The sequence below is a fragment of the Nycticebus coucang genome, chromosome 16, assembly GCF_027406575.1.
Source record: "Nycticebus coucang isolate mNycCou1 chromosome 16, mNycCou1.pri, whole genome shotgun sequence".
Classification (NCBI taxonomy): domain Eukaryota; kingdom Metazoa; phylum Chordata; class Mammalia; order Primates; family Lorisidae; genus Nycticebus; species Nycticebus coucang.
In genome coordinates this window covers 6,257,598-6,283,263 of record NC_069795.1, presented here as the reverse complement: position 1 = coordinate 6,283,263, position 25,666 = coordinate 6,257,598, and the positions used below count along the sequence as shown (strand labels likewise).

At 46.1% G+C, this 25,666-nt stretch overlaps 1 protein-coding gene across 5 annotated transcripts in view; it reads left to right on the top strand.

Moving 5' to 3' along the window:
• Positions 1–23,472: 23,472 nt before the first annotated feature.
• B3GALT5 (beta-1,3-galactosyltransferase 5) overlaps positions 23,473–25,666 on the top strand; it is a 62,679-nt gene continuing 60,485 nt past the window's right edge. For 2 of the 5 annotated variants that reach the window (XM_053565476.1, XM_053565474.1), the window contains exon 1: positions 23,473–23,539. The gene's annotated coding sequence lies outside the window, so the exon portion shown is untranslated. Of the gene's footprint in view, positions 23,540–25,071; positions 25,215–25,666 lie in introns of those variants that run through there. The other 3 variants (XM_053565468.1, XM_053565467.1, XM_053565471.1) reach the window with 3 other exon arrangements.

Genomic DNA, 25,666 nt, shown 5'->3' with positions numbered 1-25,666 from the left:
GAAGGATGGTCACCGAGGGCCTGCTCTGTGGCAGGCCTTTTGTTATGTGGGTTATCGGAGTTAATCTTCCCAGTAAACCTGTAAGGGAATTAGTGTTATCCTCAGTTTACAGACAGAGAAACTAAGGCACAGAGAGTTTATGTAAATTGCTCCCAATCATGCAGGTGTTACGGGCCAGAAAATAACTTCCAAGTCAACTGTCTGAGTCCAAGTTCAGGCTCATATTCCCCCTTCACTGGAATTTCCAAACTCCTGAGAAGCAGGGAACTCTGAAAAGGAGTCTGCCATCCAGGCATGTCCTGTCTTGATCTTAGGTGCCCTAGTCTTGCCTAAATATGCGGGGAGACCCTTGTGAAACAGATGGCACAAATTCACTTAAAATTTACGAGCCTTTTCATCCGTGTTGATCTTGTCAGGCAGCAGATGTTATCATGTGAATGATTTAGGACTATTTTTTGACGTAAAGGAAACAAACAAACAAACAAACAAACAGTTCTCTTACAAAGTAGATGGGAATCCTTGAGCTGAGATGCACAAAGACCCTAGTGCATTTGCACGTAAGGGGTACTTCCCACATGGGGCTGACCGACACAGCCTTCCTGAGAGAAGTTTTTATTTTGTTTTTAGAGATGGGGTGCCACCCCGTTGCCTGGGCTGGAATGCAGAGGCATAATCACAGCCCACTGCAATCTCGATGTCCTGGCTGTAATCCCTGTGCCTCACCCTCTTGGGTAGCTGGGACTACAAGTATGCACCACCACACCTGGCTAATTAATTTTAAAAGCTTTTTGTAGAGACAGGGTCTTGCTGTGTTGCCCAGGGTTGTCTCTAATTCCTGGGCTCCAGTGTCCTCCTACCTCAGCCTCCCAGAGTGTTAGGATGATAGCCTTGAGATACTTTGCACAGCTTTAATCTTAAGATTGTGCTTAGCAATCTTTACCTATGGTTTTACCTTCTGCTCTGGATCTCAGCCCATCTACATCCATCCACCCACCCACTCAGCCCTTGCCGAGGGCTGTGTTGTGGCAGGCCTGTTTCTCATTGCACCTACATACAACCGTTAGGACTGAGGCTATGTAAGGCGCCTGGCCAAAGTTATGAGCTTGTGCACAAAAGGTCTTGCCTTCAGGCGAGGCAGTTTTATAGGGCTGCTTCTATTTCACTAGCACGTATTTTTATTTAATATCCTTTCTCTCCTTGACAAGTCTAAATTTGATCTAAATTGATGTCAGTTCAGTATTTCCTGCATTTATCAAGGGTGGGGTGTAATTTGCTTTTCTGCAACTCTATTGTTTTTTCTTAATTTCCTGGAGGCAGCCTGTCCTGACTGGCTGGGTTTTTGGCCAAGCGCTGCCTGCCCTGCATTCAGTCAGAGCCAGGGCCCGGCAGGTGGGAATCCCAGACAAGGCAGAGGGGAAGGGGCACTCAGGCTGCTTCTTGTCCTGGGATGCTCAGCTGCCGTGCTGCCTGGAGGCCTATGTCTGAGGGGAACAGGCCTATGTCTGAGGGGAACAGGTTGGACGAATGGGTTTGAACAAGAAGGGAGCCATGGAGCCCCCAGACTGGGAAGCTGTCCAGGAAGTGAAGGGGTCTGCATGGGGATGGGCTCCATGGGGCCTGGTTTTGCCACCTCAGTCCTCGTCTGAGCTAGTGGTTTTGATGTCCTGCCTCATTAGGGACTATTTGTGCTCCCTGTAACATGGAGGCAGATTTGCAAGATGATTGGCAATAAGCTGTCACTTTCCCCCTCTTATTTCTTTTCAATGACAACATAAATGTCAGGTGGGCAGATGAGCCTAGGGACAGTTACCTGTTGTCAGGGAACATAGCAGGTCAGGTCCTCCTGGGAGGTGTCCCTGCTGGTTGTTTAGTGTGCCAGCCGGGGGCCTGAGGTCAAGGCCAAGACCTGTGAACAGGTGATGCACTCCCTACACCTGCTGAGTGGGTGGGGGCTGGGAAAGTGTCATGTTGGGGGCAGATGCTGAGTGATCCTGCTGCAGAGCCCCTGGAGAGCAGCCTGAATGCTCCTGACACTCCGGCTGTGTCATTTGTTATATGATATCACCAATGCAGGTGGTAACCTCTGATATGATCACTTTGTAAAGACAAACTGTTTTTGGGACCACCCTGAGCAAAAGCGAGACCCCATCTCTACCAAAACCAGAAAAAATTAGCTGGGCATGGTGGCAGGTGCCTGTAGTTCCAGCTACTTGGGAGGCTGAGGCAGGAGGATCACTTGAGCCCGGGAGTGGAGGCTGCAGTGGGCTGTGATGACACCACTGCACTCCAGCCCAGGCAACAGAGCCAAATCTTGTCTCAAAAAAAAAAAAAAATAAAGAAAGAAAGAAAGAAAAAAAGAAAAAGAAAAAAAAAAAAGACAAACTTTAAAGAAATGGCAAGTTCTCTACTTGCAGGTGACCTGGTACCTCATCACAGTGCAGCTCAGGTGTCCACTGGTGTCTCAAGGGTGCCTCCTTGATAGGAGATGGTCTGCAACACGGGTGCGCTAGGCAGGATAACGGCCCCATGAAGATGTCACGTCATATTCCTCAGAACATGTTAACGTGGCAATGGGGGAACTGGGGTGGCAGATGAACTAAGATTGTTAATCAACTGACATTAAATTAGGGAGATTATCTTGGATTATCCGGGTAGGCCCAATGTAATCACAGGGTCCTTAAAAGTGGAGAAAGGAGGCAGGAGGACAACCAGAGAGATGGCAGCGTGAGAAGGTCTCGTCTGTCGCTGCTTTGGGAGGTGGAGGAGGGGGCCGCAAGCTCAGAAATGCAGGTAGAAGCTAGAAAAGGAGAGAAATGAGCTTCCCCTGGAGCATCTAGAAAAGAGTGCAGCCCTGCTGACACCTTGGTGTCAGCCCCCTGGGACGGGGGAGGGACTTCGGCCCTGCAGATTGTCACTGCAGCCACAGGAAATTAACACAGAGGGAGGAACATGAGCTTGAAAGTCAGACAGACTTAGGTTTGCATCTTGGTTTTGTTTTAACCAGCTGGCTCAGGATTCTATGAACATAATATTTTCTATATTTTACAGTTTGAATGAGAGTTAAATGAAGCGATGTACCTGTCAGAGAATAAACAACGACAAGACAGAGTCTGTTACAGTCATGTGCTACATAACCATGTTTTGGTCAACAGCAGCTTGTACGCACGATGATGGTGCCTTAAGATTATAATCCTGGGGCAGCGCCTGTGGCTCAGTGGGTAGGGTGCCGGCCCCATGTACCAAGGGTGGCAGGTTCAAACCTGGCCCCGGCCAAACTGCAACAAAAAAAAAAAAAAAAAATCCGGGCGTTGTGGTGGGCACCTGTAGTCCCAGCTACTGGGAGGCTGAGGCAGGAGAATCGCCTAAGTCCAAGAACTGGAGGTTGCTGTGAGCTGTTACGCTACGGCACTCTATGGAGTGAAACTCTGTCTCTAAAAAAAAAAAGATTATAATCCTGTATTTTTACTGCATCTTTTCTATGTTTACACATGTTTAGAGACACTAGTACTCACACTGTGTTACCGGTGCCCACAGTGTTCAGTACAGTCACGTGCTGTACATTTGCAGCCTAGAAGCCCTGGGCGGTAATGTCCAGCCCACTCGGGTGGTGGGCTGTGCCACCCAGGCTTTGTAAACACACTCTGCGACATCTGTACAGCGACAAAAGCACCAAAAGACACATTTCTCAAAGCGTAGTCCCATTGGTAAGCAAACATGTGACTGTACTTCCTGGAGGGAAAGGCAGGGGTTTTTAACTGCTAGAAAAGAGGAATTCATGGTGGTTATGACAATTAAAAATGCCCCCTGGACAGGATGAAATGATTTGTTGATTCCTAGACATCAATTCAAATTTTCACGCCTTTGTGCTGGCACTACCGTCTTGGTTTTGGTTTGTCATAGAATTAGAATGGTTAGAAAAGTGGGAAATAGAAGCTTCATGACTAAACAATGGTGAAAAAATTAAATGTAAATCATATGCCTGTTTAGATTATTATAATAATCAATAGTATCAGAATGAAGAAAAATCTCCTCCTTTAAGGGGTATACCTGAGAACTGACAGTTTCCCCGGTACCTTATATTAAAACATAAAGTATATTATGAGAAGGTACTTAAATGTAGAAACAACATCTTTGTTCAAACAAATCAATTGGTAGACAGTTAATATATCAGTGAGCGTGAATGTCTTTCTCCTTAAATTAAAAAGTGTATAGTCACTAAGACAGATAGCTATATTAAAAATATATTGCTTCTATATAATGAATGCTAGAAAGACAACATTTCTCATTTAACTTGTTAGGTTTTTCTTATATCCTAGGTTTAATAAACAGAAGAGCTCTTATGATAGTTTTGTTGAATTAAAATCTGGAGAATTATCAAACAATCTCAATTATTTTTGTTATTTCTGCTTTTTTAAGGTGAAGGAGCTAAAATTTATGTTTACCTAGTAGCTGTCCAGAAAACCTAAACGATTTTTTAGGTATAAGTCATGTATTAATAGTTTTATGATTCTAAATTTAGGGCCTGAGTTTGGGAAAAACAGTATTAACATGATTTGTCAAGTTAGATTGGCCACAGAACAGGAAGTAGCTGCTGTCTTGGTATCGTCATTAGCGAAAATGAAAATAAGAGATTTAAAATTAACATGAAGGAAGTTAACATAAAAACAGTTAAGACTAGTGATCCCTCCTGAGGAGCAATTTGTACTGCTTTATCTCAAATGTCATAAGACACCCTCTTCTGGTGCTGGCCAATGTGGCTTAAACATAGTACCACTTATTTCTACCACAGCTTACAATCAAAAACTCTGGATAAAACACAAACAGCAATGATCTGGTAATACCCAAAGCAACCTACAGATTCAGTGCAATCCCCATCAAAATCCCAATGACATTCTTCACAGAAATAGAAAAAGAAAGTCCTAAAATTTGTACGTAACCACCAAAGGTCTGAATAGCCAATGTGATACTGAGCTATCACAGTAGCTGGACATGTCACACTGCCCCATTTTAAAATTTACTACAAGGCTATAATACAATAAGTAGCACAGTAGTAACTTATTCCTCCGATGGTAACACGAAGCTTTAGTAACAGCACAGTTTAGGTCTGACATCAGACACATGGACCAATGGAACAGAATAAAGAACCCAGAAATAAATCCTCATATTTACAGACAATTGATTTTCAACAAAGGCACCAAGAACATACATTGAGGAAAGGATGATAAATGGTGCTGGGAAAACTGGATATCCACATGCGGAAGAATGAAATAGATCCCTATCTCTCACCATTAAAACAAATAAACTCAAATGGATTAAGGACTTAAACATAAGACCCCAAAGTATAAAGTTCTAGAAGAAAACAGGGAAAATGCTTCCGGACATTAAGACTTCAAAAGTGTGGATGGCAAAACCGAAAATAGACAAACGGGACTATATGGAACTAAAAATCTTCTGCACATCAAAGGAAATAATCAAGAGAGTAAAGAGACAACCTGTACAACGGGAGAAAACATTTGCAAACCATTCGCCCAGCAAGGGACTGATTGATATCCAGAACATACAAGGAACTCAAACACCTCAAAAGCAAAAAATCCAACCCCCCTAAACCAGGTAATCCAGTTACAAAATGAAGGCCCAGGCACAGTGGCTTGTAATCTTAGTACTCTGGCAGGCCGAGGTGAGTGGATTTCTTGAGTTCTGGAGTTTGAGACCAGCCTGAGCAAGAGTGAGACCCCATCTCTGCTAAAAACAGGAAAACTAGCCAGCTGTCATGATAGGCACCTGTAGTCCCAGCTACTCGGGAGGCTGAGGCAAGAGGATTGCTTGAGCCCAGGAGTTTGAGGTTGCTGTGAGCTGTGATGCCACTGCACTCTCCCCAGGGTGACAGAGTGAGACTCTGTCTCAAAAAAGAAATAAATTTATTAATTAAATGAAATTAAAAAATGGGCAAACGATCTGGGTAGACATTTCTCAAAAGAAGACATACAAATGGCCAACAAGAAGTATATGAAAGAATGTTCTGCACCACTAGTCATCAGGAAAATGCAAATCAAAACAGCAATAAGATGTCATCTGACCCACTTAGGGTGGCTCTCATCAAAAAGACAGAAATAAGCAGTGCTGGCGAGGGCACAGAGAAAGGACTCTTACACCCTGCCGGGGGGTGTAATTCAGTGCAGACAGCATGGAAAAGAGTATGGGGCTTTCTCAAAAATTCAAAATAGAGCTACCATGAGATCCTGCAATCCCACTACTGAGTATTAGTCCAAGGAAAGGAAATCAGTATGTAGAAGAGACATTTGCACCCCGTGTTTGAGTCAGCCCTATTCTTTTATTTATTTATTTATTTATTTTGAGACAGAGTCTCAAGCTGTCACCCTGGGTAGAGTGCTGTGACATCATAGCTCTCTTAAGAATCTCTTAAGCGATTCTCTTGCCACAGCCTCCCGAGTAGTGGGGACTATAGGCGCCCGCCACAATGCCTGGCTAAAGAAAATACTTTTTTTCTCTCTTGTCTCTCACTACTTTACCCTGAATAGAGCCCCATTTGTAGAGAATTTCATGGTAGCAATGTCAGTAGCTTAAACACTGATAGAAATTTGGTTTTTGGACAGAAGAATAGGAAAGGGGACTCCTGGGAGCTTCTGACATTGAAGACTGAAGTAACTTGAAACCGCTGCCTCAAAAGGGGAGACAAAACTTGTGGTCTGAATCAGCAAGATTTATTGACTGCTCATATAAAAAGAATATACAGAAAAGCAACATTCTTTTTTTTTTTTTTTTGGACAGAGTTTCACTCTGTTGCCCCAGACTAGAGTGCCATGGGGTCATAGCTCACAGCAATCCCAAACTCCTGGGTTCAAGTGATCCCCCCCCTTGCTTCTCAAGTAGTAGTAGCTGGGACTATAGGCCCCCACCACAATGCCTAGCTAGTTTTCCTATTTTTAGTAGAGATGTAGTTTCACTCTTGCTCAGGCTGGTCTTGAACTCCTGAGCTCAAGCAATCTATCCGCCTCAGCCTCCCAGAGTTCTGGGATTACAGGGGTGAGCCACCATACCTGGCCCCAAATCAACATTCTTCAGAAGATTTTAATACAACCCAGAGAGTCTCACAACGTGATATTTAAGTCGTCCAGGATACAATGCCTATTTACTCAACATAAAAGGAACGATGAGCATGTAGAAAACAAATAACAAAGCCAACCCTGAGGTTATCCAAATGTTGGAATTACTGACAAAGACATTAAAGCAGCTATTATAATCTTATGCCATAAAGTCCTTATGCCATATGTAAGCATGGTGGAAATGGGTGGAAAGTTAAACATTCTCAGCAGAGAAATAGAAAGTGTAAAAATAGGCTGGGCACAGTGACGTGACTGCAATCCCGTCACTTTGGGAGGCTGAGGCAGGAAGATTGCTTGAGTCAAGGAGTTTGAGATCAGCCTGGGCAAAACAGTGAGATCCCTGTCTCTACAGAAAATAAGTTAGCCAGTCACGGTGGTGTGTGCCTGTACTCCAAGCTACTCTGGAGGCTGAGAGGAATAGAATCTGAGCCCAGGAGTTCAAGGCTCTGTGAGTTGTGATTGAGCCTCTGCACTCCAGCCTGGGTGACACAGTGAGACCCTGTCTCTAAAAAGAAAGTAGAAAAGTAAGATGTTTAGAACTGAAAAATACCATTGTCTGAAATTAAAAAAAAAAAAAAGAGTTATTAGGTGGGCTCGATAGCAGAATGAAGGCGCAGAGGAGGATCAGTGAACCTGAAGAGTGTACGTGGGTGTGATCCACTCTGGAGAACGTGGTTGTCCAGAAAACAGATTCGAAAAAAATGAACAAAGATTTAGTCAGTTTGAGCTGCCATAACAAAGGACCAGAGACTGGGGGGTTTACAAACGGTAGAAATTTATTTCTCATAGTCATGGAGGCTGGAAATCTGAGACCAGGGTATTAGCAGAGTATCATTAGGTCTGAAGGGGACCTTCTTCCTACTGATAGCCATCTTCTCACTGTGTCCTCAGATGGCGGAAAGAGGGAGAGAGCTCTCTGGAATCTCCCTGAAAGGGGACAATCCTATTCTTGAGGGCTCTACCCTCATGACTGATCACCTCCCCAAGGCCCTACCTCCTAATACCATCATTTTGGGGGTCAGGATATCAGTGCATGAGTGTGGGGAGGGCACAAACCTCAGTTCATGGCAGCAATCCTTCAGAGACCTTAGGGACGATGCCAAAATGTCTAACATTTACGTCACTGGACTCTCAGAGGAAAAGTAGAGAAATTATGGGGCAAAATATACATAAATAAATAGTGGCCAAACACTTCTCAGTTTTGATAAGACACAGTTGTGTGAATTCTAGACACTCAGCAAACCCCGAACAGGATAAAATAAAACAAAAGCATATACAGAGAAATGGAGTGGGAAGGGAGGGGAGGGGGGAGGTTTGACAGAGGGAGGGTCAAAGGCGGGACCACACCTATGGAGCATATGACAAGGTACAAGTCAAATCTGTCAAGTGTAGAACATAGATGTTTTGGCACAATAATCAAACGATGTGAAAGCTATGTTGATTGGTTTGATCTAACCATGTCAGATTGTATAAAAAAAACCCAGCACACTGTACCCCACATATGCATGAATATATTAATGATCTATGTGTATTTGACTTAATAAAAAAAGCATATATAGATATGGAACAATAAAATTGGTGAAAACCAAAGAAGAAACAGCTTGAAAACAACCACAGGAAAATGAAACTGCAAACAAATGCCTGCTGATTTCACATCTGAAACCACAGATCACGGAAGACAGAACGGCTTCCTTAAAGCTCTGAAAGCCAAGAACTGTCAACTCTGAACTCCACAGCCAGTGAGAATATTCTTCAGGATTGTTGGCAAAACAAAGAATTGTCAGATAAATAAAAACTAAGAGAGTTTATCACCAGCATACCTGCTGTAAAAGAAATGTTAAAAGAAAAATTTCAGGTTGAAGAAAAATGATACCAGAGGGATGTTTAGAACTGGAGGAGTAAAAGAACAACAGACGTGGCAAATATATGGGTGGATATAATAGACTATTTTCCTCTTCTTAGGTGTTTTACAATATATGTGGCCAATGAAAGCAAAAATTATAATATTGGCAGAGTTTGTAATATCTGAAGACATAATACATAGTAATGTAAAAGGCCCTATATGGTTGTAAGTCATCTACATTTTAATTAAGCTGGTAAAATACTAACTCTAGGTAGGCTGTGAAACACACATGTACTTATGTATATATTCATATATGAAATATGAGGATGATTTATTTATAATGTAATTCCTAGAAGAACCACTAAAAAATAAAATACTAAGGGATATTGCTAAAAGGTCTATAGATAAAATGAAAAACTAAAAGCATTGTAATAATCCAAACGAAGACTGGAAGGGGAGACACTGGAATGAGAAACAAATGGATGAACAGAACAAAAATAAGATGATCAACTTATCTGACCATACTAATGATTATGTGAAATGCAGATGGGCTAAAAATGCCAATTAAAAGTCAGAGACTGTCCGTTGGGATAAAACAAAACGTAACTACATGCTGAATACAAGAAACTAACTTTATAATGATACAGATTAAAAGTGAAAGATGAAAATATGAATCCATAACAATCTGGAATAGTTACATGAATATTACACAAGGTAGATTTCGGAGCAAAAAAACTTATCAGGGATTAAAAATGGGCACTTTACAATGATAAAATGGTCAGTTTGCCAAGAAGAGTAACAATTGAGTCCCTCTCACAGCGCCACTCTCTCCTGACTCTTTTTCTGCCCTGTTCTCTGGCTTGTCACCTTTAAGGGATCCCAAGGGGTTGTTTGGGGTCCACCCAGATCATCCAGCACAATCTCCCCAGTTTAAGTTCTGTAGCCTTAATTCTACCTACAATGTCCCTTTTACAACATAAGGTGATTCAGGGCTCTCAGAGGGACTTGTCCCACTGGTGCTGGCTGTCAAGATGGAGCGAGCTGAGAGGCAGGGAGGGCAGGCAGCCTCTAGCTGCTGAGAGCAAGCCCCAGCCAGCGTCCAGCGCCAGCCAGGAAACCCACATTCCCACGCTCCCTACAGCTGAATTCTGCCAGCTACCTGAGTGAACCTGGAGGTGGGTTCTCCCTCTGAGCTCAGCTCTGATGACACCTTGATTTTGGCCTGGAAAGACTTGAAGCACAGAAGCCAACAGAGTCCATTAGGTTTCTGACCTCCAGAATTATAAGATAATACATTTCCATTGTCTTAAAACACTAAATTTGCAGTACTTTGGCAAGGCAGCCCAAGGAAATAGCACCTCCACGTTTCCTCATTCTCGGGCCTCGGCACGTGCCTTGACTGCTGTCAGGGACGCCTTTTCTCTATTTGTCCCCTTCGTTAGAATTCCAGCTGTCCTGGACGGCCTGGCTTCCAGGGTCACTTGTCTGACAGCACATCCCTGCTCCTAATGGCAGCATGGGATCATGGCACCTCCTCTGTGCCTGCAGAACTTTTCTCCCAGCTTAGAACAGTGCACCCTGTCAGCTGTCTTTGCTGCCTGCTGAATGAATGGCAGAAGGCTGTTGTCCCTAGCACCCTGCCTGACAGTCTCTCAATCAAATATTTACTGAGGGGCCTCTGTTGCATCAGAAAGTCGTGTCCTAGGTGCTAGGTATGCAGGGATGCCTGAATCTCATGGAGCTTACAGGCCACACACGAGTAAGGATGCTGAGTTAATTGAACTAACATCTCCAGGGAACAGGAGGCCACGAGGAAGCAGGATTTGCCTGGAGTGTCTGTCAGGACAGCGTCACCTATAAACACACACACACATCGTCCTCCCACTCTGGGGACTGTCTGCAGAGAAGGTGTGGGCCACCAGGAATGGTTGGGATTTGACTGGGCCGTAATGTAATAGAAAGATGCTTTTCTTTTTCTCTGAATACTTCCTTTCTATATGGCGACTATAATCATGTTTACTCAGATAGTTTCCAAAAGGCTTTCTTCCCATTCACTTTGACATTCACCCTTATCACAGATCTCCAGTGAACACAGCAGTGAGGACAATGTTGGTTACAAAGGTACAGATTGTGTTTTATTTGCTTTTTTCTGCCAGAAGGTTCCTGGCTATGTAAATTAGTCTGTGGTGTCTAATTGTTAGCCTCTTCTTTAGCCAAGCAAGATAAAACCCCTGATCAGGCCTCACTTTGTCTGTATCCCCTCAGCAGAGCCCAGTCTCTTCAGGTTTGCAGAGAGCCCCTCACTTACAGGAGCTGACCTGATTGCTGAATTGCTGTTTTTGCAAATAAACTCTCACATTTTATTGTGCCTCAGTTTACCTTTTAACAGAGGCCTTGGAAGATGCTAACCCTGCCACCCTGTGATCTCCAGCCTCTGGAATTGTGAGCAAATGGGATTCTACTACTTAAGCAGCTCCGTGTGTGGCTCTTGCTGCAGCGACCCTGGCAGACACCAGAGCTTGCCTGTGGCTTTCCTCCAGTTTCCCCCCGGGTCTCTGTGATGACGCCCCATCTCCACAGTGCAGGTCTGGGAGCTGAGCTGGCCTGAGGACTGGTGGCAGCCACAGGCACAGAGATGAGCATGCTGGGCTGGGTGGGAGGGTCGGAGTCCAGTGCCCAGGAGGAGGCGGGCAGGGGTCCTTGTCCAGGATGGTCAGAGGGATGGCTAGATAGACAACAGACAAAATGGATGGAAACCTCTGGAAGCTGTGGGGGACAGAGTGAACTTTCCCACTGCTCAAATGGCTGCCTCTGAGTGCTGTGGCTTTGCTGGCCAGGAGGGGCGGTGACCTGACTGGGAACCCCAGGTGAGGCCCTCCAGAACCCTCCCCCAGCCCCTCACTGTCCTGGCAGCCGGGCACCACCAGGATGCACTGTTCCTTTTGATCCTGGTGTCCAGCACTGTGCCTGACACAGTGACTCTCCACAAGATGTTAGCAGAATAAAAAAATGTATACAATGCAAGGGTACGTTTCAAAACAACCGAGAGTAAATTACAAATGTCTTCCCCCGTAAAATAAGCGAGGTGATGGTTATGTTGATCAGTTCGATTTAAACATTCCACATTATATGTCAAATCATCACATTGTGTCCCATAAATGCATACAGTTACGATTTAATAAAAAATTAAATAAAAAAGAGCCAAACCTGTTCTCAGCTGCCATTGTCAGCCTTATGGCTATTACTGGCAATGCACAATCACTCTGGGGGAGTCATCGGTCAAGGTGGCAAAGCCAGGAGGAATGTGCAGCGGAGATTTGCATTTAACTGGGGCAGGAAACCTGAGGTGGACTAAGGGTGATTCCAGAGGATGTCTGATACATTTGTTCTTCTTTTTTTTTTTTTTTTTAATTTTTACAATATGGGCGGTGCCTGTGGCTCAGTGAGTAGGGCGCCGGCCCCATATGCCAAGGGTGGCGGGTTCAGACCCAGCACCGGCCAAACTGCAACAAAAAAATAGCCGGGTACTGTGGCGGGCGCCTGTAGTGCCAGCTACTTGGGAGGCTGAGGCAAGAGAATGGCTTAAGCCCAGGAGCTGGAGGTTGCTGTGAGCCTTGTGATGCCATGGCACTCTACCAAGGGCCATGGGTTGAGACTCTGTCTCTACGAAAAGAAAAATAAAAAAATAATTTTTACAATATTACAGGGGTACACACATTTTGGTTACATAATTTGCTTTTGTACATTTTAAGTCAAAGTTAGAAGCCCGTCCACCGAGAATATGTGCACTACCCCGGTTAGGTGTGAATTCACCCTCCCCCTCCCTTTCCTCTCTTTACATAATTTCCTTTGAATTTCATTTCCATAAATACACACAAGTGTTGACCGATGAGTTCCAATTTACTATTGAGTACATGCAGTGTTTATTTTTCCATTCTTATGATATTTCACTAAGGAGAATGGCCTCTAATTCCATCCTGGTTGTTATAAAAGATATTAGATCACCATCTTTTTTATGGCTGAACAGCTAAATACATTCTTGATTCCAAAGTTTTCAAAAGTTCTGCAGGTAGGTCCAGTGTAAAGCCTGTGGAAATGATGGCCTCTCCCTGCCTGTCCTGCAGAATCCTAGGGAAGAATTGGGCCAAGTAAATTACCAAATAGCGACTTCAGTGGGAAACTGGACATTTCAGGATAGCTGTTATTATCACTAAAAAAAATAGGTGTCATAAGTTTTATAGCATTCCATTTAGAGATTGGAAAATCTAGGCATTAAACACTTAAATCATCTTCTTTTGCTATAAAGTAAGATTAATGACGCGTCCTTTTTATGGTCCCTTTTCTTGTCTTTTTTTTTTTTGTAGAGACAGAGTCTCACTTTATGGCCCTTGGTAGAGTGCTGTGGCCTCACACAGCTCACAGCAACCTCCAACTCCTGGGCTTAAGGGATTCTCCTGCCTCAGCCTCCCGAGCAGCTGGGACTACAGGCATCTGCCACAACGCCCAGCTATTTTTTGGTTGCAGTTTGGCCGGGGCCGTGTTTGAACCCGCCACTCTTGGTATATGGGGCCAGCGCCTTACCGACTGAGCCACAGGCGCCGCCCTTATGGTCCCTTTTCTAAGGTGAAAACCTTTGATGTGGAAAATGCTGGTTATTGCCCCTGTTTTGAGATGGGGTGAATTACTTCACTGTCTCTCTCCAGGACAGATGCTGTGTCCACTGCAGAGCTCTACTCTCTCATTTACTTGGTTGCCTAGGTTTCCTAAATTGATTTAACTCCAGAGTTTCAACTTATTCCAGAATTTTATTCACTAACTTTGTGGCACCGCACTTTCTTATACGAGGGAGTTGTTTTACGGTTGACCATAATTCTATCAATAGGAATTATCAATAGGAATACATGAAAACATCCTGTTCATTGCCCCACAGATGGAACTTCAATAAGAGGACTCATTCGTATGGGGCTCCCACTAGGATATGTTGAAATATTCATCGTAATTCAGCAGATAAGCCAGCGTAACAGTTCAGAGGATAATTTCCAGAAGTCCTTTCATTGTGACCAGGCCTGAAGTAAATGTAGAATGTACAAAAACACCACCCCCAATTATGAGCTATAACCAGAGTCAAAACGATGAAGCCAGGCTCCAGACTTCTTGTCCCTTTGGTGTCCTCCGCCCTCCCTGAGCTTCTGGCCTAGCTGCCCTGAGTGCTCCTAGAGCTTCTCTGTGGTGGGAGGCGGCTGCCCCTGGTGGTACTATGGCCTTAGCCACCACCTCCTGTCGAAACGGACATGTGTCCCAGCACACAGCCCCTTCTGCAAATGACAGTCTGGTTTCAACACAGCTCTTCCATAGGTTAGCCTGAATGGAGGGTGATGTTGGCTGCATCCAGCGATGTGGGAGAGAAGGTCCAGAACCAAAGGAAGAGCTGCTGCCTCATCATCCTTCCTCCCTCATCAGCCGGTGTGGTGAGGAATGTCAGCTTCTGGGAAAGCACAGCAAGCCAGCAGGGATTCCTTGGCATCCATTCTTGCACTATTTAACAGTTACATGGGAATGCATGCAAGGCTCAGGGACATGACAGCAAATGACAGAGGTCCTTTCTCCCAAGTGAGGTGACAGACACCAGCCCCTGTGGTGCAGTGTGGTGACTTCTGTGTAGAGGGAGGGAGAGATATGGCCGAGATCAACATCACTCATGCTGAGCAGAGGAGAGAAGCTGGCATGTGATATGATGAGGGTTTTGATGGCTGAATAGGAGTTTTCTAGGGGGCATGGGGAAGGGAACAGTGGGAAGGACAGAAATAAATAATGCCAGAGTATTGTGCTATATACAAATAGTGGAATTCCAGGTTGGAGGGGTCATGAAGTGCCACCTAGAGGTGAGGTGGGGGGTGCAGTCTGGAGCCAGACCCTGAATGGGGTTTTGTGCATGCATGCCTTTTGCTAGGAGCAATCTCAAGCCAGGAACTGATTTAATTATGTGAGATTCTTCTAACAGTGGCATGCAGGAGGGAATCTAGTCATGGGGCAGGGGACTGCAAAGTACTTGTTGGAAATGGTGGGGGCTCAACTGGTGTGCAAAGAAAAGATGGACTCAAAAGACATGTGTAGGGAGAAGTGGGAGAGGGGCTTACGGTTTCTGACCTGGGTGTCAGGATAGGTAATGACTCAGAAAGGCAAGGTGGGAGGTTGGGGCCAGCTGATGGGTAGGCTGATGGGGACTGTAGTAGGGAGGCTGGAGGGGAGGCTAGAAAGAAGGCTGGTGGGGAGGCTGGTAGAGATGCTGGTGGGGAGGCTCGTGGAAAGCTGGTGGGAAGGCTGGTAGGAAGCTGGTGGGGAAGCATGCCCAGACTTCCAGGGGACACCACATGTGGAGCAGGAGGCGTGTGGCCTGCAGAAGGCTCACCCACCCACCCACACCGTCTGGGGCTAGGAGCTGCAGGCTGTGCATTCTATCGACAGGCTCTGCTCCACCAGCCAGGGACTGGTCTCATCCCACCAAGGAGACTTGGAGCCCCTCTCTTTTTCTTAGACAAGGTATGTGACGAAGGCATATTCTTCCGTGGCTGCTTTTGGAGTGTGTGGAGCAGCAGCGAGTGCTGAGATTCTCCTGTTTCTGGGGAGGGAAGGTTCGAGTGCTGAGAAATGTTACACAAACACTTGGCTTTCGTTTCCGGGCACAGCCCTTCTTTTCTACCCATTGGGCTTTGGTGACAGTGTGGTCTGGCTCCACAGATGTCAGAAGTTCGAGTTTATGCAAAGACTTTCAGTTCTCAGGTCAAAGGCCTCAACAAGCTTCCTCTCATTTGTGTCTAAGAACTTATTAAATTTCACGTTGCCAAATGGGTATTGGTTAATGGCAGAAATAAAGATGTATCAGACATTTTTTATTTATTATATTTGTTTGGGATTTATTTTACTTTGGAACAAAGTACCTAAAACAAAGTTCTTTTTTTTTTTTTTTTTTTTTTTGTAGAGACAGAGTCTTACTTTATCGCCCTCGGCAGTGTGCCGTGGCATCACACAGCTCACAGCAACCTCCAACTCCTGGGCTTAAGCGATTCTTTTGCCTCAGCCTCCCGAGTAGCTGGGACTACAGGCGCCTGCCACAACGCCCAGCTATTTTTTGGTTGCAGTTCAGCCGGGGCCGGGTTTGAACCCACCACCCTCGGTATATGGGGCCAGCGCCTTACTGACTGAGCCACAGGCGCTGCCCTAAAACAAAGTTCTTTTAAACTTCAGTCTTATAACATGTTCTTTGAAAAAGGTGTTTTATTTTCAGAAAAGTTTGGCAAAGGCTATGTTTCCTATGCCTCTTTTGAACATCAACTCACGATTTACATTAAAGGCTCTGAGAAGGCCTGCATCAAACAACTGTATAGACAGGGTCTCCCCAAGTTGTCAGTATATGAGGTCCTGGGCTCTTGTTTAGTGTATTTTGTCATTTTTCTACGTGGGTTTTGAACATCCAGGGGACAGGCTTCTGTGAGGTCTGCTCTAACATGCACAGACCATGCAAACCTCCCCAAGTCTCACTGCAAGATGGTTTAGGGAATGGACCACAGGCTTTTCCTGGCCCTGGAGAGAGGATCTTACTCTGTTTTGCATTGATCTTCCTTTTCCATTTTTACCTTGCCTCTCATTAATTTTTCTTATTACTATTCACCCTGTTTCTTGATATTTTGCCTCAGATGAAAGTAGGTAATTAGTTCTTTATCTTCTTTTTAAAAGTATTTCATCTGGTTTCCAGCTCAGGGGCTAATTATGGCACCCGGAGTTTCCTCCTTTGAAACAAATCTATGGTACATCTTGCCAGATCCCCACTGCTTTGGGCTAAAGTGAGAAGCTCTGTATTCCTAATTATTTCTCCTCACTTTAGATTCATAACATTTGTGATACAAGTGGGGAGAGGAATTATGCGACTAACAAAGTAAGACATAGACGTGATAACTTCAGGTTATTTCTACTTGTCAGGAGATTGCTTTACCTGGGCCAATTATTTGGCCTCTCTGTGGCTCAATTTTCTCATCTGTGAAGTGGGGGTATAATAGCATCTACCTCACAAAATTGTAGTGAGAAAGAAATGTGGTAATGAATGTCCAACATTTAGAAAAATTACTGGCACAGAGCTATAATACTACTACTACTAATAATAATAATGTTGGGCATGATAGCTCATGCTGTAGTCCCAGCTACTCAGGAGGAGGCTGAGGCAGGAGGATGCCTTGAGGCCAGGAATTTGGGGTTGCTGTGAGCTATGATGATGCCACTGCACTCTAGCTTGGGTTATAGAGTAACCATCTCTAAAATAATAATAACACAAAGTAATTTTACTCCTAAAATACACTTAAGTGAGTTTTCCTAAATTGACATTGATTAATTTTTTTTTTTTTTGTAGAGACAGAGTCTCACTTTATGGCCCTCGGTAGAGTGCCGTGGCCTCACACAGCTCACAGCAACCTTCAACTCCTGGGCTTAAGCGATTCTCTTGCCTCAGCCTCCCGAGCAGCTGGGACCACAGGCGCCCACCACAACGCCCGGCTATTGACATTGATTAATTTTTTATCTCAGATAAAACCAATAATGATAAATTTTGGAAAACGGAGTGTTATTTATTTATTCACCAAGCCTTTCTGGCCCTTTTTACTTTATTTTGGAGATCAAAAATGCTTCTGGGGTGGGCCGAAGCAGAGCAAAGAAGAGCATCCAAGGGGGGGATCCAGAGGCTGGGCGCTTGGTTCCCAGGCCCCACTTCCTACTGACGGCTCCTGGGCCAGTCCCCAGATGATCAGTGCTGACCTGCACAAACGGCTCAGTGTGTGCTATGCATAGTTCAAAGCACTTTTCCTGCCATCACCACTGGGACACAGAACACAGGGGAGCCAAGAGGCCATAGGGTCTCAATGTCATTCATGAAGTTATAACACCTCCGCACACTCTACCCACTGGGGTCATCAGAAGCTCAGGTGGGAGCACGTGTATAAAAAGCATGTTTCAAACTGCCTCATTCTGGGGGATGAAAGCAGGAGGCCCTTAAGCCCTCACTTTAGCTTTTGGTTGATGTGTGATCCTCTCCCTTTGGGAGGAACTGACAAGAAGCATTGTTGAGTGATATTCCACTCCCTCTGTGCTCCCACATCGGGACCCGCCCGCAAGAAAAAAACAAAAAAGGCTGACTGGCAGGGTGGGAGGAGACTCGGAGAGGCCCCATTCGCGTCATTTGGGGAGCCGCCTGAGCCTTTAGCTTCAGCTTTGGGTTTTGTGCTGGGTCCCACTAGCCAAGGTGGGCGGTTAGAACTGGAAGGGAACGTCTCTGTCCTCTGATCTGGAGGTGCTGGGGTATCAATGAGCAGAGCCCCAGGGGTATAAGGTGGCATCTCTGGTGCCATGCAAGGGGGGCCTGGCATGCCACCTCCCCCATCCAAACAGCTCCACCCTACTTCTTCTCAAGATATCAGAGTCCACATACCCTTCATTTGAAAAAGGAATTACTGACTCTTTAGAAGATAGAACAAGAGCCAATTAAGCCCAAACCCCCATTAGAAGCAAAGGGCCCGTCTCCTGTGTTCCTACCAGATCTTATCAGGCTTCTGTTCTCCACATCTGCACCTGGTCAAATCAATCCGTTCCCGCCAAGTTGGTCTCTCTTTTGCCACTGTGTGTCCCTGAAGGAGAAAGAGTTTATTTTTTTTGTGCCCCCCAAGATGATCAACGTATTAAACCAACACTCTAGAATTGATGCATTTCCACTGAATGTCCTCTCTTATCAATGGTCCCAGGATTCTCTTGTCACCAATGTGCCTTTTTAGAAGCTATTTGCAGAGTTGTGGGTACGTGAAAATCACCATCATAGAACTAACTCTTTGAGTGTGAATTTGATTTTCAATACATCCAAAAATAATTTAGTACTGGGAAGATAGCTTCTCTGACAAGAACGATGTGGTAAGGTCACATCGTTGAGAAGGTGGTAAGTCACTGGGAAGGGACGCTGAGATGAGGACAGGGCTAACAGGGCAACACAGCATCATGGACACTTACATGCTGCTTTGCTTGTTTCAAAAAATCAGTTCTGTTACTTCATTTTTATTTATTTATTTTTATTAAATCATAGCTGTGTACATTGATATGATCATGGGGCACCATACACTAGTTTCATAGACCGTTTGACACATTTTCATCACACTGGTTAACATGGCCTTTCTGGCATTTTCTTAGTTATTGTGTTAAGACAATTATATTCTACATTTACTAAGTTTCACATATACCCTTGTAAGATGCACCGCAGGTGTAATCCCCCTCCCTCCACCCACCTCCCTCCTCCCTCCCCTCCCTCTCCCCCTTCCTCCTATTCTTAGGTTGTAACTGGGTTATGGCTTTCATGTGAAAGCCCTAAATTAGTTTCATAGTAGGGCTGAGTACATTGGGTACTTTTTCTTCCATTCTTGAGATACTTTACTAAGAAGAATATGTTCCAGCTCCATCCATGTAAACATGAAAGAGGTAACGTCTCCATCTTTCCTTAAGTTCTGTTACTTTAGAATTGTCCTTTCTACTTCCTTCCCAATCACACAAGCTACATGATGTCTAACTGGGTATAGCTGGTAGTTCTATACAAGTACAGGCCATCCTCAGATCTGGGTTGAAAGCAAGAACTTAAACTTCATCTCTCGAAGGGCTGGTGAGCTAGGCTTGACATGGCCCCACCTGTGTGGGGAACACTAGACACAGATAGAGATCCCACAACTTTAAAGTTGAATTTTTCATGCTCTGCTCTGGAAGAAATATGGAAAGGGCCAAAGGAAAGTGCTTTTTTTTGTTTGTCTGCAGCAAAATTACCTTCAGGTTTCCTTTTCCCAATATTGCCACTTGTTAAACTATCTTTCTTTCTTTCTTTTCTTTTTCTTTTTTTTTTGAGACAAAGTCTCACTTTGAGAGACGAACGTTTTTTGAGACAAAGTCTCCCCCTGGTAGAGTGCTGTGACATCTCAGTTCATAGTAACCTCAAATTCTTTGGGTTCAAGTGATCCTCTTGCCTCAGCCTCCCAAGTAACTGGGACTACAGGCACCGGCCACAATGCCTGGCTACTTTTAGAGATGGGATCTCGCTCTTGCTCAGGCTGGTCTTGAACCCCTGAACTCAGGCACCACTTGCCTTGGCCTCCCAGAGTGCAGGATGTTACATGTGTGAGCCACCATGCCTGGCCTCTGTTCAACCATCTTTAAAGTGATCAAATTTCCTACCAAGCTTGCTGCACTTTCGAAAGGCCCTTGTGTTTTAAAAGAAAAATTCTGAAGTATGTATTGAATATGGGCCGGTGCGGTGGCTCATGCCTGTAATTCAGCTCTCTGGGAGGCTGAGGCAGGTGGATTGCTTGAGCTCAGGAGTTTAAGACCGGTCTGAGCAAGAGTGAGAGTTCGTGTCTACTAAAAACAGAAAAACTAGCCGAGTGTTCTGGTGCATACCTGTAGTCCCAGCTGCTTGGGAGGCCGAGGCAAGAGGATCTCTTGAGCCCAAGAATTTGAGGTTGCTGTGAGCTGTGATGATGCCACAGCATTTTATCCAGGGTGGCAGAGTGAGACTGTCTCAAAAACAAAAATGTATTGAAAATGATAAATGGTCCTATTATTATTGTAGGGATGTTTGATATATTCTGGCACTGTGCTAAAAGTTGAAATCATTCACTAATTTTAAAATTAGTTAATTCATTATCTCATCATTTCTTTCTATTCATTTAACACTTATCTTGAGCAACTATGATAGGTGCTGCTTAAGGTAAGCCCACGTGATAGTCTCAGTGCTTGCTTATATGAAACAGTCTAGTAGAAAGGCAAAAATTACAAGGGAAATGTGTCTAAATTATTATAATTTAGTTGCTCTGAAATGGCAAATTAGAAAAATACAACAAATGAGTGGTTAGTTTTCTGAGTAGATGGGAGATGAAACGAAATACTTAGAGAGTCATATATTTTAAATGTAAGTAATTATTAAAATTCAACATAAAAAAACACTTCACCTATGTACCACTTCATTTGCTGATTAATTATGGGAGATGTTGAGTTGTGTCAGCCTACAGAAAAAAGCTGTAGTTGCTAAACAAAAAATTTCATTTTAGCTTTCAAGTTTTTGTCTTGAGTTTCTGAGTTTTTCCTCGGAAAGAAAGTAATGTTTCATGTTAGGCTAGTGTGGCACCAGAGTCGTTGCTCCAATTTTTGGTAAAGGCAATCTAAGCATTAACAAAAGGGAAAGTACATTAAATGGTTTCAGTTAGGTGGATGCTGAGGAGTGGTGAGATGAATGAATCAATGGATCAGTGAGACGGATGGTCAGTCTTGCTGCTCCACAGTTTCTTAGGCTGTTCCATATCGTGCGTCTTTCACCTGCCTTCTCAGAAGAGGCTGTGAGACTCTCTTCCCTCAAACCCTTTACCTCTCTATGGGGGGGCCCAGATTGGATCCTCTCAACAAGGGAACTCTGCGCATATCTCTCAGTCTCCATCTCAGGAGAGCACCGTATATGGATGTTGGAGGTTTCTGCATAGGGGTTTGACAGTCCTGAAGCCCTAGTAATATTTACGTAAAGAAGGCGCATAATCCATTGGATAAATTTTCAAATTTCATTGAGCCACTGATAGTTAACCAGGCTAATGAATCATCATAATTACCATGGTACATATATAAATCCCAGTTGTTTGTGCTATGTGTATGAAAAATGAGTATGATGCAAATTGTCAATAAAATTAAAATTCCATTTTACAAAAAAAAAAGGGCAAAAATGATAACAAACAAAAAATGCCGGAGAATTGTTAAGTATTACCAAAAAAAAAAAAAAAAGCAAAGGGTGCCGTGGATTCCCCTAGTCCCTGTCTGCACCATCATTCCATAACCTTTACAATGAGCCTGTTAACACACCCCCTGTGCAGACAAGTAGATGGAGGGGGGGACCAACTCAGAGCAAGAAGTTTGCAGAAATAGGTTGATCAAGATCTGCATTTTTTAACCCTTCCTTCCTCTTCCTGGCTTGGAACTTCTGTCCTGAAGATTCCAGATGGAATCTGAATTTTGGAGACCTTAGAATTGGTTTAGGTTTAGCTGCCCTGGAACTAGCAGCTGATGTTAGGGGAGAGCACAGCCCCGGGCGAGGGGTGGTGCACCCTGCCAAGAATGTAAAGTAAGTAGGCAGCCCAACAGTGAGAGTTAGTGATCATTTTCTTTTTTTTTTTTTAAGTTATTTTTTATTTATTTATTTATTTTTTTTGTAGAGACAGAGTCTCACTTTATGGCCCTCGGTAGAGTGCCCTGGACTCACACAGCTCACAGCAACCTCCAACTCCTGGGCCCAAGCGACTCCCCTGCCCCAGCCTCCCGAGTAGCTGGGACCACAGGCGCCGGCGACAACGCCCGGCTACTTGGTTGCAGTTTGGCGGTGGCCGGGCCCGAACCCGCCACTCTCGGTACATGGGGCCGGCGCCCCACCGACTGAGCCACAGGCGCCGCCCAGTGATCATTTTCTAAGTGTCCTTGGGTTTTTCATGTGCCACAAAATTGCATTGTTCTGGAATAATCCTACAGCAAGTAAAAACGTCTGTGAAAATATGAAATGGAAAGGTGCAAGTTTATAAACTAACTGGCTATAGTGCTTTCCCTGCGGCCTCAGGGGCGGAGGACCCTATTTCCTCAGAGGTGTCCAGGGACCCTCTCCCAAGCAGGGAGTTTCTTCATTATCCGGGAGGGTGACGTCCCCCTCACTTATGGGAGTGAGAGGTACCCTCATGCCAGCCCAAACAGTATGACTGGCCATAGCTTTGCGTCTGTATTGCTCACAATGTCACCTTAAAGCCTTGTGGCCATCTGGCACAGACCCAGGCTTTTGCAGCCTCCTCGGAAGGGTGGGGGTCAAGGTCATGCTCTGCAGCTCCACTGAAGGTCCCCCCCTCCACATTGGGGAAAAGTCAGCCTGTTTTTCCCAGTGGGGACAGCCCACATGGGTGGGGCACCCCCCTGATAGAGCAGGGGCTCGGGGAAGCTTTCAGGCCTGACCCTGGAGTCTCCAAGCAGCATCACTCCTCCAGGTCTGGGCTCTGAGTTTCCCGGACCTTGCTGCAAGAGAGAGCTTTGTTTAATTTCATGTTTCAGAACATTACAGTGGCCTGGACAAGCCTTCTAGGCAGAGTCATTTTAATTAGCACAGTGGCTTTCCTGGGAAAAGCATTTTCCAGGCTTCAAAGAACCTTGGATTGATTCTCTAACTTTGCATGAAGGTCCCTGGACCCTCTCAGCCACGATGCTTGTTCAACTCAGGTTCTCAAATCAGAAATGTAGGGATTTTTAGGTGCTAGGCTGAGCCCCCTGCTGGGGTACAGTGGTACACCCCAAAGTCTCATTCTGGCAGGAGAGACAGAGCAGTAACAAATGAGGAAGTGTTGAGCAAGCCCGACCGGGGAGGGTCAGGGCAGAGGGTGGCGTCTCAGCAGAGATCTGGGTGAAGCCAGGGAGACTCACATGAACGTCTGGGAGAGCACACTGCGCACGGTGACCCACCTGATCTGGCCATTTCCCACCCAGCGGGCAGGTAAGATGCCACGGCAGGGTCTTTCAGCCCCTGTGCCTGGACGGCTTGCTTTTTACCTTCTTTTGGCTTTTCCAGCACCTGGGGCTGGGCTGGAACACCGTCCCTGCCCAGAGGCCCTCCACATCAGGCTGCTGTGGCCTCTGCTAAGACGCCGCGCTTTGCCCACGGAGCCAGGCCCTCAGTCCCAGCCTTGGTAGCCTCTTCCTTCTTCCCCTCGCCTCTATTTAAAAACACCTGCTTGCGTCATAGCCTGTCAGATGCTGGACTAGGTGGGCACGGGTGGGCGGGCAGGGGTGTGGAGGGCAGGCAGCCTTACCTCCCTGCTCTCTGGGCCACTTGATGGCTGCCCGGCTGCATCCTGCCTGGCTCTGCCCGGCTGTGAATGTGCCCGGCCCCTCTGGTTACCCCAGGAAACGGCAGCCGCACCAAGCCACGTGCACGACTGTGTGGGAGTTTAATAATCACAGCTGGTGCCTGTGCCGCTCTGCTACTACGTGCCTCCTCCTCAAACGCCACAGCACACGCCCCTCTCCCCTGTCTCCCAGAAGATTCTACATCTTTTAGACTTTGGACTCTTAGCCCCCTAAATTAAATTTTGGAGGGATCTCTTCCCTGTGCCCCTTAGCTCACTCCCTCTTTGTGCAAGAAGGATCAGACCCCAGCGGGAAATAAGGGTTGACTTTGTCCTGAGGCTGTGGAAGTTATGACAGGAAGGGCACCGTAAGTCAGAGTCGCTGGCCTTGGGGTAAGGGCTCGAGTACTATGTAATCAGGGTTGACGACCACTGAATTAGTTAATGCGTCCTCAACACCTAAAAAAATGTATATTTTTGTACATAAATATATGATTTTTTCCTGCCAGAAAGGTGGGATCCCAGTTGGCATCGTCCCCTGCGCCCTCGCCCCGACTGAGCCTGCATTACAGTCCGCCCGTGGCTGACTGTGGACCTGGACAGGCCCTTTAACTTCTCTGTGCCTCAGTTTCCTCGTGGGAATCATAATATTACCTATTTCATTGAGTTATCCTCAGAATTAAACAGCCTCCGTTCTCTCTCCCCTCCTGCTATCGTATGACCTTGACTCATTGCTCATAACCAAATCTTTTGCAAGGAAAATAGCATCTTACTTTTAAAGAGCTGGGTGTGTGGGGGGAGCAGTGTTCTTTCTGGAGGCATCTGAGTTTGAGAAGTCCGGGACCCCGCGGCCTTCTCCCTACACAGAGTGTTTTCAAAGTTAACTTTGGGACGTTCCCTGGGAGAGGTGGACTGACGCGCAGAACCGACCCGAGGGGATCTGAGCAAATTCCACCCTAGTCAATTCCTGGTGCTCGGCGAAAGATGCTCTTCCCATCAGGGCTTCGGAGGCGGCACATTTGCAGACAGTTCCTGCCTGGTCCCGGCTACGGCGCGGGGGTCCCGTCACCCCCGGGGCTCGGCGCGGGCCGCCCCCACCCTGTCCCCCGCGCCCCCTCCGCTCGCCGCCTCCTCACCTATCAGCTTTCCCGTGCGCGTCGCCGCACGGCTCCTCCCACCGCCCAAATGCCGAGCGGAGCGCGGTCGGCGGCCTGGACTGAGCCCCTGGAGCAGCGCCGCGCGCCTGCCCCTGCCCGCGGGATACGGCGCTGAGCCCGCGGCGACGTCCAGCCCGGCCCGGCCGCCGAGCCAGCCCCACGCGCGGTAAGGGCCTGAGGGGACGGGGACGGCGGGGGCGACGGGGACGACGGGGACGGCGGGGACGGGTCCCGCAGCGCGCGCGGGGGGCGTGGGTATCAGCGCGCAGGTGACCGCAGCGCGGCCGCCCACTGCGGGCTTGCCTTCCTGTTTTCTTTCTTCTTAAATTAAGGGAAAGAAAATTGTTCAGACCAAATTTCATTCAACTTGGTGTGAAAATGTATCGGTGTATCAAATCTGTGGCTGCTCACGCCGCACGCCGAGGAAGTTGTCTGTGAGTGGGTGGGCACAGTGCAAATGGAGACGAGGAAATGGAAACACCCCCCAGTCAACCTCTGAGCTCCCTGCTGCGGCGGCTCCTGCAGAATGTCGGGGTTGCGCAGGTGGGGGGAGGGTACGATCGTCTAGAGCGTGAAAAAGACATCATTTCATCGAGCAAAGACAAGGGGTTTTCACTT